This window comes from Alligator sinensis, unplaced genomic scaffold, assembly GCF_000455745.1.
Source record: "Alligator sinensis unplaced genomic scaffold, ASM45574v1 scaffold155_1, whole genome shotgun sequence".
NCBI classification, from domain to species: domain Eukaryota; kingdom Metazoa; phylum Chordata; order Crocodylia; family Alligatoridae; genus Alligator; species Alligator sinensis.
The window spans coordinates 109,802-125,816 of record NW_005842877.1 but is presented as its reverse complement, the minus strand read 5'-3'; the positions used below and the strand labels follow the sequence as shown (position 1 = coordinate 125,816).

The window sequence follows — 16,015 nt, the reverse complement described above, 5'->3', positions numbered from 1 at the left end:
AGTAGGCACCACTTGAGATAATCCTCTGTGCAGTAGTGACACACAGGAAGTGCACAGTGGTGCATGTGCACCCCCTGAGAGCGCTGGTGCACCCCCTGACAGGCAGCGCTCCTTGCTTAAGTGACTGGCGGGGGGGCAGGCAGGAGCGCCGGTGCCCTCCCCGTGAGTGGCGGCCGGGGAGTGGGGGCACCAGGTGGAGCCCCACTGGCACATCCAGGAGCACCGCTTCCTGGTTGGCGTGATTGGCCGCTGTGGGGGCACGTGCCCCTCCTGGCTCAGGTGGCACCAGTCACCCATGCCTCTGGGAGCACAAAGTGTCCCCTACATGCAAGGCTGGCACCAGAAAAGGGCCAACCTTGCCCTAGATCTTCTCTCTAAAGAGCCTGAACCGAGGATACAACCCCCTATCTAAAGTGCTACAGAATGCTGAGAAATCCTGCTGGCCAGCATAAAAACTTCAAATGCACTGGAAAAAAAACACATGCTGTTGAAGCAAGTAATAGTAAGGACTTCAGGGCAAGGTCACTGATCGTTCTTTGAATCATGATGCCACCATCACCAACTACCATATACACCAAACCATCATGCCAGTGATCCAACAGGCAGCATTCTTCCCTGACACTAGTGCAAAGAATAAATATACTAGAAAAGAAATCCTGACTACGCAGGTATGGCACAGAGCCTGGTGCAGCGGGTGAAAGCACCCACAAGGCTTCCAAGGCCTTGATATACGTCAAAGCAGCTCTGACTTGCAGTGGATCCCACTAGGCTGCTGTGCAAACAGAGAATAATGGGGAACAAGAATGATCCAACCTTGCCTCCTTCCCTCTTTTCCTTGGCACATCCTGGTACACTCTGAACTGGGGACTCCTACAGAGGAACAGGGAATGGCATTAAAACAGCACTGCTATATGCTCACATAGTTAATTCTACAGCTGCTCCCTGTTTGGTCTGTTCTGGAACCTGATACACCATGGCAGTCAGTGAACACCAATGGCCCACAGACAAAGCAAAGCCCTTTCTGGGCCTATTTTGGCCCAAATGGCTGGTCACACCTTTGTGGTCTTGCAGGTGTTCCAGTTTGTAAGAAAGCAGTGGTGGAATTTGATCCATTCTTGACCTTCAGTGCAGTATGTACAATATAGGAATGCACACGAGGCTGAAATTGGTTCTTTATTTCCCAGTTCCTTCTTCCTGGTTCTTCTTCCTGGCTCCCAGTTCTTTTTACATTGTACACAAGGCTGAAGTTGGTTCCTTACTCCTAGTTCCTTCTTCCTGGTTCCTTATTCCTGGTTGCCAGACCCTTTTTCAAAGCTAATCTATACCCAAATAAAAGCTTCTTATTAATGAATTACACATTCTAAAGAGAAAATTTCATTAGCTATGCATATTTACTAATTACAGTAAAACCTTTGTTATCTGGCATAAGTGGGGAATGCTGGGTATGTAACAATTTCAGATATCTAAAAATATTGGAGCGTGGGGGAGGTTTGCACACAGTGGTGGCAGCATGGGGTGATAGATGGCGGCAGTGTAGGGTGGTTGCACGCGGTTTGCACGCGGTGGTGGTGGCGATGGCATGGGGTGGTGGATGGGGGTGGTGGCAGTGCGGTACCAGTTAATAGAGTATTCCAGCTAGTAGAATGATGAAAAACTGGGATTTTACTGTAATATGTAAAATAATACCCTGCATCAAGTACAGAGCCCTAACTGAAGGTCAGAGTAGGATGGGATTATGGGGCAAAATACTTCTTCGGCCACCCCAAACTTTCAGTCGATGCCACCAGGGGACTGTCCCAAAGAACCCTGAATGCAGTCCTGCCCGGCCCAAAGCAGTTTGGCCCTGCAAGGCTGCAAACTGATAGCCTCCCCGTGCTCACTGTACTAAATATAATGGATCAAATAAGGAGTTGGTTTTTGGGCTGGGATTATGTCTGGAAATCCTTCTTGGGCGACCCTAATAACATGCCTCTACCACTGGGGCACTCTCCTGGACATCTCTAACCAAAGTCTAGTCCAGCCCAAAGCGTGGTTTGGCCTTGCCAGACTGCCAGCCCCACACTGTACTAAGTATATAGGCTAGTATAAAGAACTGGATTTTGGTCTGAGTTTACAGACAGAAATCCTTCTTGGGACACCCCACACCATAACTCTGTGGCACTGGGGGACTCTCCTGAACATCTTTGACCACAGCTGTGCCCAGCCCAAGCTGCGGTTTGTTTGTGCCAGAGTACTAACTGACAGCCTCCCATGCCCACTGTATTAAGTATATAGACCCAAGTAAGGAACTGGCTTTTGGTCTGGGATTATGGCTGGAAATCGTTCTTCGGTCACCCCACACCATGCCTATGTGGCACCAGGGGACTCTCCCAGACATCTCTGACCAGAGTCTTGCCTGCCCCAAAGCATGGCTTGGCCATGCCAGGCTGCCAACTGACAGCCCCCCGTGCTCACTGTAATATGTCCCTAAATAAGGAACTGGCTTTTGGGCTGGGAATACAGATGGAAATCCTTCTTAGGCAACACTACACCATGCCTCTGTGCCACCAGGGGACTCTCCCAGACATCTCTGACCTGAGTCTTGCCTGGCCCAAAGCGCAGTTTGGCCCTGCCAGGCTGACATCTGACAGCCCCCACAAATATTGCGCTAAGTATTTGGGATTGACTAAAGAACTGGATTTGGGCTGGGATTCTGGTTGAAAATCCTCTTTGGACCACCCCACACCATGCCTCTGTACCACTGGAGGACTCTCCCAGACATCTCTGACCAGAGTCTTGCGTGGCACAAAGCACGATTTGGCTTTGCCAGGTTGCCAAGTGACAGCCCCATCAGCCCACTGTACTAAGTATATGGACCTGAATAAAAAACTGGCTTTGGGCTGGGATTATGGCTGGAAATCCTTCTCAGGTCACCTCACAACATGACTGCGGCACTAAAAGACTCTCCTGGACATCCCTGACCAGAATCTTGCCCAGCCCAAAGCGTGGTTTGTGCATGCCAGGATGCCAACTGACAGCCCCCCATGCCCACTGAACTAAATAAATGGGCCTGAATTAGAAACTGGATTTTCGGATGAGATTACAGATGGAAATCGTTTTTGTGCCACCCTACAACATGCCTCTGTACCACCAGGAGACTCTCCCAGACATCTGTGACTGAAGTCTTGCTTGACCCAAAACGTGTCTTATCCATGCCAGGCTGCTGACAGCCCCCCATGCCCACTGTACAAAGTATATGGACCCAAATAAGGAATTGTCTTTTGGATTGGGATTATGTCTGGGAATCCTGCATGGACCAGCCTATGTCATGTCTCTGTGGTACTGAGGGACTCTCCTGGACATCCCTAGCCAGAGTCTTGTCCGGCCCAAAGCACATTTTGGCTGTGCCAGGCTCCAATTTACTCCCCATCACTGTGAGCTATTTACATTGCTACCAATAAGGAGCTGCCTTTCTGTTGGGATCATGGGGCAAAACCCTCTTGGAATCATCCCAGAACACATCCCCACTACCAAGGGAGCCGCCTGAAGAAATCTGGGCATGTCCCTGCTCAATTCAATGCTTGGTTTTTGAGTGCGAGCCTGCCACTTGACACCCAACCAACAAGACCTCTATATTGCTGTCCCATCAGGCACTGGATGGCAGGAAGAATGGCTTGCATGCAAATATAGGGCATCTATACACGCAACGGACCTCTGCTCCGACGCATGGTATTTAGCATGTGTCTGCTACCAGTCTGCTGGTGTGTGCTATTTAGCGTGCTCCAGCACTCTATGCGCCATGTGTATTCACTGTCCCCACGTTTCAAAATGGCAGCAGGGGCACTTTAACTAAAGCTTGTCAAACAAGCTTTGTTAAAGCACACCCACTGCCATTTTGAAGCATGGGACACTGAATACATGTGATACTGCGGATGCTTTAAATAGAGTGGCTCTCAGAGCCATTTTAAGTAAAGCGCCACACCCCCTCCCCCACCATGGAGCATGTGTATAGATGCTCCTAGGGATTTTTCAATAGCTTTTCACATTTACCTCTAGCCGCCGCCCAGAAACTAGGTTAACTAATTTAGAACTGGGTGTTGTAATTATCAGCCCTAATCTGGTACAAAGGCATGGTGTGGGGTGGGCAAAGAAGGACTTCCAGTCATAATCCCAGCCCAAAACCAGTTCCTTATTTGGGTCCATATACTCAGTACAGTGGTCATGGGGGGCTGGCTGTCAGTTGGCAGCCTGGCAGGGCCAAACCGTGCTTTGGGCCAGGCAAGACTCTAGTCAGGGATGTCCAGGAGAGTCCTGCAGTGCCACAGAGGTATGGTGTGGGAGGGGTCTAAAAAGGATTTGCAGCCATAATCCGAGGCCAAAAGCCAGTTCTTTATTTGAGCCATTATACTTAGTACAGTGGGCATGGGGGCTGAGAGTTGGTAGGTTGGCACAAAGAAACCACGTTTTGCGCCAGGCAAGACTCTGGTCAGATATATCCAGGAGAGTCCCCTGGTGCCACAGAGTCATGGTGGTGGGTGGCCCAAAATAAATTTCCATCCATAATCCCAGCCCAAAAGCCAGCTCCTTGTTCAAGCCTATATACTTAGTAAAGTCTCTGTGGTGGATGTCAGTTGGACACCTGGCACAAACAAATTGTGCTTTGGGCCAGGCAAGACCATAGTCAGAGATGTCCAGGAGCATCCCCTGGTGCCATTGAGGCATGGTGTGGGGTGGCCCAAAAAGGATTTCCAGCCATAATCTGAGCTCCTTATTCAAGACCGTGTACACAGTTCAAAGAGCCTGGGCAGCTGTCAGTTGGTAGCATGGCAGGGCTAAACCGTGCTTTGGGCCGAGCAAGACTCTAGTCAGAGATGTCCAGGAGAGTCCCCTGGTGCCACAGAGTCATGGTGTGGGGTGGTCCAAGAAGCATTTCCATCTCTAATCCCAGCCCAAAAACCAGTTCCTGATTCAAACCCATATACCTAGTACAGTGGCTGGGGGGAGGGGGGTGTCAGTCGGTAGCCTGGCATGGGCAAGCTGCGCTTCAGGCTGGGCAAGACTCTGGTCACCGATGTCCGGGAGAGTCCCCAGGTGAAACATAGGCATGGTGTGGGGTGGCTCAAAAAGGATTTACAACCATAATTCCAGCCCAAACCAGTTTCTTATTCAAAACCATACCCTTAGTACAGTTGGCATGGGGGGCTGTCCTTTGGTAGCCTGGCATGAACAAACCGCGCTCTAGGCCAGCAAGACTCTGGCCAGGCATGTCTGGGACAGTCTCCTGGTGCCAGAGAGGTATGGTGTAGGGTAGCCCAGGAAGGATTTCCAGCCATAATCCCAGCCCAAAATCAGTTCCTAATTTGAGTCCATTTACTTAGTACAGTGGACATGGGGGGCTGTCAATTGGCCATCTGGCATGGCCAAGCTGCACTTTGGACTGGGCAAGACTCTGGTCAGAGGTGTCCACAAGAGTCCTCCAGTACCACAGAGTTATGGTGTGGGATGGCTCAAGAAGGATTTCCAGAGTAATCTGAGCCCAAAATCCAGTTCCTTTTTCGAGCCCATGTACTTAGTACAGTGTGCATGGGGGCTGTCAGCAATCAGCTTGGCACAGCTCAACTGTGCTTTGGGCTGGGCAAGACTCTGGTCAGAGTTCTCTGGGAGTGTCCCTAGTCCCACAGAGACATGATGTGGGGTGGTCCAAGAAGGATTTCCAGCCATAATCCCAACCCAAAAGCCAGTTTCTTATTTGAGTCCATATACTTAATACAGTGGGCACTGGGTGATGTCAGTTGGCTAACTGGCATGGCCAAGCTGTGCTTTGGGCTGGGGAAGACTCTAGTCAGAGATGTCCAAAAGAGTCCCCTGGTACCACAGAATCATGGTGTGGGGTGACCCAAAGAAAGGCTTTCCAGCTGTAATATCAGCCCCAAAACCAGTTTCTTATTTGGGTCCCTATACTTAGTACAGGGGAGGGGGACTGTCAGCCCGGCAGAGGCAAACTGCTTTGGGTTGGACTAGACTCTGGTCAGGGATATCCAGGAGAGTACCCCAGTGGTACAGAGGCATGTTGTTAGGGTGGCCCAAGATGGATTTCCAGACATAACCCCAGCCCAAAAGCCAATTCCTTATTTGATCCATTATATGAATACAGTGGGCATGGGGGTGGGGCTATCAGTTTGCAGCCTGGCAGGGCCAAACTGAGCTTTGGGCCAGGCAGGACTGCACTCAGGTTCTTTGGGATAGTTCCTTGGTGGCATTGACTGGAAGTCTGGGGTGGCCCAAGAAGTATTTTGCCCCATAATCCCATCCTAATCTGAACCTTCATTAGGGTTTGGTACTTGATGCAAGATATTATTTTACATATGAGTTAGTAAATATGCATAGCTAATGAAATTCTCTCTTTAGAAAGTGTGATTCATTAATAAGAAGCTTTTACTGGGTATAGATTAGCTTTGAAAAAAAAAGACTGGAAACCAGGAAGAAGGAACCAGGAAGAAGGAACTGGGAGTAAGGAACCAACTTCAGGCTTGTGGAATGGAATTGTACTTAGTTCTGTTTCCCTGTACACACGAGGAATCAAGCAGCAGAAAAATGTTTCATTGGGCACAGATGTCAGCAATAAACTGATCCAATCTTTTTCTCTAGGTTAAAACACTGGGATTTCTGTGTTTTTCTGCTGTTTCTTTTGCATGCTTCTCACACCTCTCCCAACAATAAACACCCAAAAAAGCCCTGTGCCAGAAAGTTCAAAATGATGTGTGGGCCCCTGCATGCCTTGGATTTGGGGTCTGAGGCCCTTTACCATTTCTCACATTTTCCTGAATTAAGACCAGCTGTGATACTCACCAGTTTTAATAAAGTTGAACCTGACCATTCACCAGAGATCCAGGTTTTTTGCTTCTCATGGAAAAATGAAGTAAAACACAGATTTCCCCCTTTACCACAGGAAAATGTGGATTTCTCATTCTTGGGGAGAAACCCACAGATTTTGCAGTTTTGCAAAGATCTGTCTGCAGGCTGGCAGAGTTCCAGGGGAGGGGGAGGAGGGCAGTCAGGCAGGGGGGTGCCAGGTGCATGTATATGTACATGGCCACCGGGCAGCCTGCAGAGCAGCTGCTGCAGGTAAGTGGTGGCGGGGATTGTGGCCCCCATAGGGAGGGAGTTGGGTGGGACCAGGGCTGCTGCCCAGCCAGGTGGTGCGTGGAGCTTGGGGCCTGAGGCCACAATGCATGGCTGCAGGGCCCTGGTGGGGAGTGGGATGGGGCCACATGTGGCTTGTCCGGGGAGGGGGGCTGGCTCTCTGCTGCTACACCACTTGGGGGCTGGGGGACCCATGTCCCCCAGATCTGTGCACGGGGCAGGCTGAAAAGCAAGGCTGGAACCCCAGCTGCTGCTATGCATGCAGGGGATGCCTCACCACAGCAGCGCAGAGCTTGCAGTGGCAAGGAGATCCCTGTGCAGCCCTGCTCTGCCCTGCAGCACTGAGTCGCACCCGCCAGGCTGTGGAGGCCCCAGGGGAGGACAGCAGAGCGCGGAGTCCGAGCCCACAGTAGGCAGTCCACTCCCGCCCCTGCCTTGTGCCAAGATCCAGGAGTGCATGTAGTGGCTGGGAGCTGCCCACCCCTCCAGCCTGCGGGGGCGGGGCAGGGAGGACGAGAGCCGGGTTTTGATCTGCTGCAGCAGCTGCCACCTCCTGCCAGGAGCAGGGGGCTGTGGACCTGGGTTCCCTGGCCCGTAGCCCTGGCAGCTGGGGGAGCAGGGGCTGTGGGTGGGAGGCAAGGGGCACCAGCAAAGATGGGGGCAATGTGGGTTGGAGGTGAGAGGCATCAGTAGGGCTGTGGGGGGCCTTTCATTTTAATCATAGATTTTGGGATTTTTATCAGAGAATTTGTGATTTTTGTATCAGGGAAAACCAGGATCCCAGCTTATCACTCTATGATAGGAGTGAGGGAACAGGCAGAGTTTGCTTGGGTGTTTACTTAGGCCATGTGCTCCGAGAAGCCAGTGAATATTGCTACAAGTTTCCCTTGCTTTATGCAAGTTCTGTATGTGCAAATTTGCTCTTATGCAATGATCCTTTTTATACCAAAAATTCGTTATATGCGAGGTAAATTCACTCTTATGCTATCGGTGTGGTGGAAACCTGCAGTCAGCTGCTTTGTGAGGTGCACTGTGGGAGTGATGTGCACCAAAATATAGTCTCCTTTGTGGATCTATGCTCCTTGCTCATTGTCTGCAACATGTAGTTGCCATCCCCATTATGGCTTCTAAGCATCCCGCTAACTTCTCTCTTATGGTTGTTACCCTGCCCGTATGTCCTACCAGTGATGTAGGGTCTGACACTGAAGACCCTTCACTGCCCTCTCTTCACACCAACCAAACATTCACCCCCACCCTGTACTTGCGTGTACTGTCTGCTGTTGGCGAGTACCAAAATTGTCTTGTGAAAGTGGTAGAAACGGCTCTGGGGGTCAGCATAGTCAAGGTCTTTGAACATATCCCTGTTTGTTACATTGTAAGGTGGATTCCCTTTATGCGAATTTGAGTTGTGCACGGTTTTCCAGGAACACATGTACAGAATAAAGTGAGGGAAACCTGCATTTGAATGGTTTCTGCCTGTGTCTGATAAAAGCCCTAACAAGGGGGCAGACCCAGTCCAATCCCAGGGGAACACAAAAGGAGATCTCTCCCCCCACAACCCTTCCCAGCAAGCAGGGGAGAACAGGACAGTTTGCAAGATAGCTCACAAGTCAGTTTGCTCCTCTGCCCTCTTTGAATGGGGCTCTTTATGGTAAGTTAAATTCTTTAATTAAGAGTAACTAACCTAGATAGTTAGCAGAAGTAGCTAAAACTCAGATCAATACTTAAGGCCCTTATTTAACAATTAGCTGTAACAGAGCAGAGAAAGGTTAAACAGAAGAAAAATCCAAGAAGTCAAGGAGCCCTTGCCTTTTCCCCTGCCCTGGCTGCTTTTGCTGTGGCCCTTTCTAAGATCTCCTCCTCTGGCTCATACTGGCAGCCCTCTGGTTGAGGGCTACTGCTGTGGCAGCCCTGGGAGGGTTGGGGGGCCTTGACCTTGCTCTGCCATGAGCTATTTGGGAAGGGGTCAGGGGGGTGCAAGATGAGAAGCTGTTAGTTCCCCCTCAACCTGTAAGAAAAGGTGGCTTGTTGTAGAGGGTGGGGGGCTCTAGCTGCAGTAGGTGGGGGACTGCGTGAGTGTAGTGTGCATGTGAGGGGCTGGGGGGAAACAGAAAAACAAGGACATGGGGGTGGGGGGGAAGCACACTCTGGCTTATGCAGCAAATCACAAGACACAGGGAGAGGGGGAGTGGACCACAAGACTCACTATGTGCAGACACATGGGTTGCTGCTGAAGCAGCTAGCAGGACAGCTGATGGTGTTGCTGTTGGAGGAGCCCCAGGGGCACTATGAGATCCTCTCACTGCAGGCAGATGCAGCAGCAGGTGGTGGCTGGTGCTGGGTGAGGGAGGACACCCCCCTGCCTGCTCTTCTTGAGAGAGGATGGAGGCTGTAGGTCCAGGTGAGGATGAGGAGGTGGTGGTGGTGGGGAGAGCAGGAGCCTGCAGCAGCTCTCAGGTTCCTACTGTTCCCTGGCCCAGCAGCAGCCAAGGAGAAATGCTAGTGCCCTCTGGTGGTCACAGGCCTATTTGATGTGCCAAGGGTCAATCAGGCTCCCTTAAGATGGGAGGCCACTGAGGACACACCAACTGAGTACTTGAGACAAAAAAAAAAAAAAAAGAAATCAGGAACAGGAATGAGGTCACAGGTTAATGACAAGGGATTTGGAAGGGAACACTGAGCAGAGCACACAGGCCAGCCCAGCACCCACTGCCCCCCAAACAAGCCGAGGGAGCCTGTGAATATGGACCAGACCAGTGAAACTCCACCTGGAGACACAAGCGAGGGAGTGGCAGGAAGACAGCTCTACACTCACCTGGGTTCCCCCCAGCCAGAGCCTCCTTCCCGGTCTTACAGATGGCCAGCTTGGTCAGAGTCAGGAGGAGGTCGACCACCAGGTCCCAGGGGTTGGTGGGGCTACAGACAGATAGTGCATAATAGAAAAGGTGCAGAGAGAAGTACAGCCAGGAGGCAGAAGAGGGGCTGCAGCCTGGCGCACTCCAGGTACATGTGCGCCAGGGTCTCCCTCTGCTCACAAAAGGGACAGGTGTCAGGGGATGTCTGTGAACTGCGCCAGATACACACCTGTGGTGATGGCTCTATGCAGGAGCTGCCAGCTGAGGTCCCCAGTGGCTTGCGGGATCAATGTGGAATACAGACTTGTCCACTAGGGACTCACCTCTGCCCTCACCTAGTGTGTCCCACCACTTGCTGTCAGGGTGGGATATGAGGACAGGATGGTAGACAGTAGACAATGCAGAGTATGAGCATGTAGAACTGGGGATGGTGGGCAGTTCAAAAGCAGACCAGCTTGGTACCCTCCAGCCTTGTAAGATGGTGGGTCAGGGAGTGTTGTAGGGCCTGCCTAGGCAGGAGCCCAGTGATAAGCTTCGGAGGGTTGGGGGATATTGGGAGGTGGTGACTACCTTCGCGCAGGACCTGGTCAGTGTAGGTGAGCCTTGACCTCCTGGAGTACGCACCAGAGTGCACGCAGTGTGGGCAGCTCCATGTGCTGGGCCAGTGCAGCAGGATTTGCCCACCCCTGCTTGGCATAGTCTAGGAGGTCCCCAGTATGTCATAGATTTCATAGACATTAGGACTGGAAGGGACCTCGCAAGATCATCAGGCCCAGCCTCCTGCCCAAGGGACAGGAAGTCAGCTGGGGTCAGATGATCCCAGTAAGATAAGCATCCAAATACAACTTGAACATGTTCAGAGTAGGTCCTTCCACCACTTCTGGGGAGAGTCTGTTTCAGACGCCGGAGACTCGGATATTAAAGAAGTTTTTCCTTATGTCCAGTGTAAAGCGGTCTTCCAGCAGTTTGTGACCATTGGACCTAGTCTTCCCTAGGGGAGCCCTGGTGAACAGACCTTCTCCCAGGTCCTGATATACACCCTGATGTACTTTTAGGCTGCCATCAAGTCCCCTCTGAGCCTACACTTTTCCAAGCTGAAGAGTCCCAGGTCTCTCAGCCTCTCTTTATAAGGTCTACGCTCTTGACCTCTGAACACACATGTGGCTCTTCTCTGGACTCTCTCAAGTTCTCCACATGCTTTTAAAATGTGGAACCCAGAACTGGATGCATTACTCTACCTGCGGCCTCACCGAGGCTGAGTAAAGCAGGAGAATGACATCTTGGGTCTTGGTTGAGATGTATCAGTAGATGAAAGCCAGAGTTTTATTTGCTTTGCCAGCTGCAGCATTGTATTGGTGGCTCATATTCATCTTGTGGTCAATTATGACCCCCAAGTCTTTCTCGGACATGGTGCTAGCACTATGTCCAAGAAAGACTTGGGGGTCATGACTGATTGGCCGGGGGGTTGAAAGGGTCAGGAAGGATTGGGCAGGCGCCTCCTCCTAGCTGCATTATGGGGTGGAGTGGGGTGTGTTGTGCTGTAGGGGTGGGGGCTGGCTTGTGCTGGGGCAGCAGAGGCAGGAGAGTAGGGGGAGGGGCAGTATGTGGAGGAGTGGAGGCTGGGGCCAGGGAGCACACACACACAGTCACAGGAGGGTAGGAGGAAGCACACTGCTGTGGGGTGGGGCACAGAACACACCACAGAAGGGAGAAGGATGGGGGTGGTGGCTGCAAAGGCAGCTGGAGCATTGGAGGGGCCCTCCTGGCACTGTAGGGTCCCCTTAGGCAGCTGCCACTGGTGATAGCACTAGAGGGGCCCCTCTAGGACTGAGGGGCTCTCTGACCTGCAGGACAGCCAGCAGGGACTGGGATGGATGCTAAAAAATCGGAAACAGGTGTGTGGAGGGGTAGGCCCTCCAGTCTCCCTCCCACCCCGACCTCGCAATGTGTGGCGGAGGGCGGGGGGAGGCAGCCGCAGTGGTAGTGGTCCAGGGGCCAGCCCAGGGGGAGCAGGTAGGGGCTGGACCTGTGCAGAGCTGGCAGGAGCCCTCTCCAGCAGGGCTGGATTACTGCATAGGCAAGTTAGGCACATGCCTAGGGCCCCAAGTGAAGAAGGGGCCCTCCACTGTGTTTATTTTACATATTAGAATTATTAAGTGAAAAAGTAATATAAATATATTAAGTAGGGGCTGTAACAGGGAAGAGAACTTCTGACCTGTTACGATGGATGTGCCGTGAATACTTACTGGGATCCTGAGGCACAAGACGCTAGAGTGATGACATCATTACACAGCGTCTCACTGCTGGGAGTTTCCCACACCTGTGGAGAGAGTTTAGTAAATTACTGGAAATTGAGACAGCGTGAAACAGTTAAAAAGATTGCTGTCAGTAAGCTTCAACCCCTGGAAGGCAACAGAAGATGAGTGAGAGCAGCTGATGAAGGTTGCGGAAACCTGTGCAGAGGCATAGGACCTAACCGACAGCAGCTTGGGAGAGAAAAGCTACTATTCAGGAAAGCAGAGGTAACTTACCTGCCGGAGATAAAGTGAGACCTCTTCTGGGAGCTGGTTAGATTGAGAACCGTGAAAACTGAGTCAGGAGCTATGAGAGACTAAGATAAAAAGAAAAATAGACTGTTAAGATAAACTGGGCCAGGGGTTTTCAGACTTTCTGGATCACTGTATCCCCTGGTGGCTGGATGCAGGGCAGCATACCCCTGGCCGTCAAGCCGGAAGGGGGGCTGGGGGAGTAGCATGTAGCCAGAGTTCAAGCGGGGGATGGGAGGGGGGGTGGCATTGAGCTGGGCGGAGTAGCCACAGCTGCCGCGTGCGAGCTTCCCTCGCCACCCCCCACATCCAGCCGGGTGGGCAGCACGTGCATGGGATGGTGCAGGGCAGTGCTCCATCCCCACCCGCCCACAGATACCCCCTGGGGCCTTCTCAAGTACCCCCAGCGGTACACGTACCCTTGGTTGACAACCCCTGAACTAGGCTGCTGCTTGTTTGCCGATTACAAAGACTTTATGTAACGTGTGTGTAGACTCTAAATGACTGTGAGTCTACATTCACATACTGTGAATGTGACTTTAGTGGGGAAAGTGAGTTATGCTAAGGCTTTTAGCCATAGTCCAGGCCTTCCTAGAACTAAGCAACAAAATTAAACAGACTGCCTTCTGTGGCACCGGGAGATGCGAGTGCTGCGACTGGGCACTAGGCAAGCAAGGGACAACAGGTTCCCTATAAGGAATGTGGCTGGCACAGTGCCGGGGGATTGGTGCACCATATAAAGAATGCTTGGCACAGAGCCAGGGGATTGGACAATTTGGGATGAGAAAAAATTTAAAAGAGTGATAGACAAACAAAGGAACACTGTGTTCTGTGTTGCCACCCTGGGGAGATGAGAGCAACTTTGGACTTCTTGTCCGAACAATGAGGAATCCAGAAACTAACACCCCACACACCCAGCAGAGGATTTGAGGCCGGTACCACTGAAAGTTGCTGCTGTAATATCTAAGAAGCTGCTTGCTAAGTTGTATTGCAAGGAAGAATACTTGTAATAAGCTTAGGGATTACTAATAAAGTTCACTTGATATCAAATTGGATGAGTGGCCATGTCAATCCTTGGGGGTCTCTGGCAAAAAAGAATCCTAGGGGCAACAGTGACCACTCCAGGTATATCCCTAAGAAGTATTGGGGAGAAATACAAGTTTGGTAATTTGTCCGTATTCTTCTTTTTGTTTGCTTCTTTTCATATTCTCTCATCAAGGCATGGCAGGCGAGTTGTATAAAAGGAAAACACAGACTGATGTTACTGGCTTGAGAAAGAGGACATCTGTTGACCTAGGGCCTACTCAAGGGTTAATATGGCCCTGCTCTCAGGGGAACAAAGTAGAGTAGCAGCTCTACAGGAAAGAGAGCTCAGCTTGGCTCCCTGGCCCAGCTCCAGCAGCAGCCAGAGGAAGTGGTAATGCCCCCCACTCCCCTCCCCCGGTGGCCACAGACAAGAGGGACCTATGATCTGACCCAGTAAGTGGCAATTCTTGGGTTCCTATCATGCCTCCTTGTAGTCTTTAGGTGGGCTGACTGCATCTTGACTGCAGCGGTGTCTCTTCATCCCTTCTGGCTAGGAAGGTCCTAGCTTTAAAGGGACCTAGCCCTGCAGTCTCAAAACCTCCTATATTACAGGCTCCATAGTACATCAGTACCTTAGGCACAGATCAAGACCCCAATGGGCTAGTCCCCCATACAAACACAGAACAGCCCCTGTCCAAAGAACTTTCAACCTAAGAGTTAGGCAAAAGGCACAAGAAATGGATACAGACCAGTGACACTCAGCCATCACTGGTTCAGGAGCCACATCATGAGCTGTCAGCATTAACAAGAGAACCACAACAATACACATCCCAAGAGGAATTGTGGCAAACACACTGCCTTTCAAAAACAAAAAAAACCCACAACAAAACCCAAAACAATGCTCCTGAAAAAAACCTGTGTAAGTGTTGCATTATTTATAATTGCAGAAAAGACATACCCCAATACATGCAGTTTAAAAAAAAAATGATAGCACTGTTCAGCTGACGAGCCATTTGTGGTGCAGGAACTGCAGTCCAAGTATTGTTGGGAAAGAACTCTTTGAATCTTTATAGGGCAGGGGTTCCTCCCTAAGCATGAAATGTAGCATAAGAGAAAGCACAAATTTGCTTCCTTGAAAACTTAGCAAGTAAACAATGGAGCCTAGCAGAATGAACCAACTGCAATTGCCAGACCAAAAAATGGTCACAGTAATCCAGAAGTAACTTGATGAAAGCCTGTACTTGATTACAGCTTAGGTCCATCCTGGAAAAAGTTCAGCACTCTGAACCCAAACCAGGGCTGTCCAACTTCTGAGCAGTGAGGGGGCCACATGCCCTGTGGTCTACAGGCCCTTGGGTTGCATGCCCTCCTGGCATCCTCCCCATTAGACAGACAAACTAGCCTCACTCTTGCTTTGTGCTCAAACATGGGCAGCCGAGCTCCTCTTCTGGATGTGCACACATTCACTTTTCCTGGTCATGCTCACTGTCTGACCCCTCCTTCCCCAGCTGTGTGAAGCATGCAAGCAGCACAGACGCCTCTTTGGGTGTCTTTCCACTGCACCTCCACCCCTGGGAATGGGGGGGAGGAAGAAGCTGAAGGAGAAAAAGAGAAAGTCTGGAGACCCCAGCTGTTGTAGCAGCAGAAACAATGTGAGGAGTGGTAGCTAGGTGGGAATCCCACATTAACCTCTCATGGGCCACATGGAGACAGAATTCGATCCAGCCTCATCTCTACCTAGGTCCTTAAAAACTGTCTAGTTGGCCAATTTACATCCATTGTTGATGATCTTGTGCCAGCAAAGTTGTGGTGGTAGTATGCCATTTAAGTATATCTATACCAAGAAAACTAACAAAACTGAAACAGTGCTTATGGATCTGGGTGCTAGGTTGAACATCTTAATTGTATCCTGCACTTTAATAGAAGAGAAGCTGACAAAGAAGAAACAGAAAACATCAATCCATTGCTCTTTGGCTTTTCAGCATGACCACTTTCATTGCTGGGAAATAAAGTTCACATAAATGTGGTTTACAGACCCCCAGCTTCATATAAAGCTCAATGTCAGAGGCAACCAAAGCACACAAAACTTAGTGGCAACTACTCCTATACAAGCATCCAAGCTTTCTGAGCATCTTCCAGCTTTATGATGCTTCCCCATCCATGTCCATGTGTTCAATATTTCATTTAGACAGATTACTGCTGAGTGGACTGTGATCAAGTGTTGAAAGCTGCTTAATGGCTACAGATAGCTTGGTCTAGCTTGATAACTTACACTCATACAATCTTTTTTACCTAGTAACTCCATCCATTAACTGCAGCAATTCACCAAATTGTGCTAATTAACACAATGTTACTGGTACATTCAAAATTGTCGCAGGGCACCTTGGTGCCCTGCTCCTAGAGAGGGGAAACTGCCAGGGAAAGGGCCCTGGCAGGACATAACGAGCACAGCTGCGGGTTGCCCCG

The 16,015-nt window shown here is 50.7% G+C and overlaps 1 long non-coding RNA gene across 1 annotated transcript in view; it reads right to left on the bottom strand.

The window, feature by feature from the left end:
- Positions 1-9,040: 9,040 nt before the first annotated feature.
- The window catches only part of LOC112548022, an 18,513-nt gene continuing 11,538 nt past the window's right edge, over positions 9,041-16,015 (bottom strand). The window contains exons 2-5 of the long non-coding RNA XR_003091830.1: positions 12,509-12,588; positions 12,224-12,297; positions 9,938-10,038; positions 9,041-9,717 (exon numbers count right to left, since the gene is read on the bottom strand). This is a non-coding gene — a long non-coding RNA (uncharacterized LOC112548022). The remainder of the gene's footprint in view (positions 9,718-9,937; positions 10,039-12,223; positions 12,298-12,508; positions 12,589-16,015) is intronic.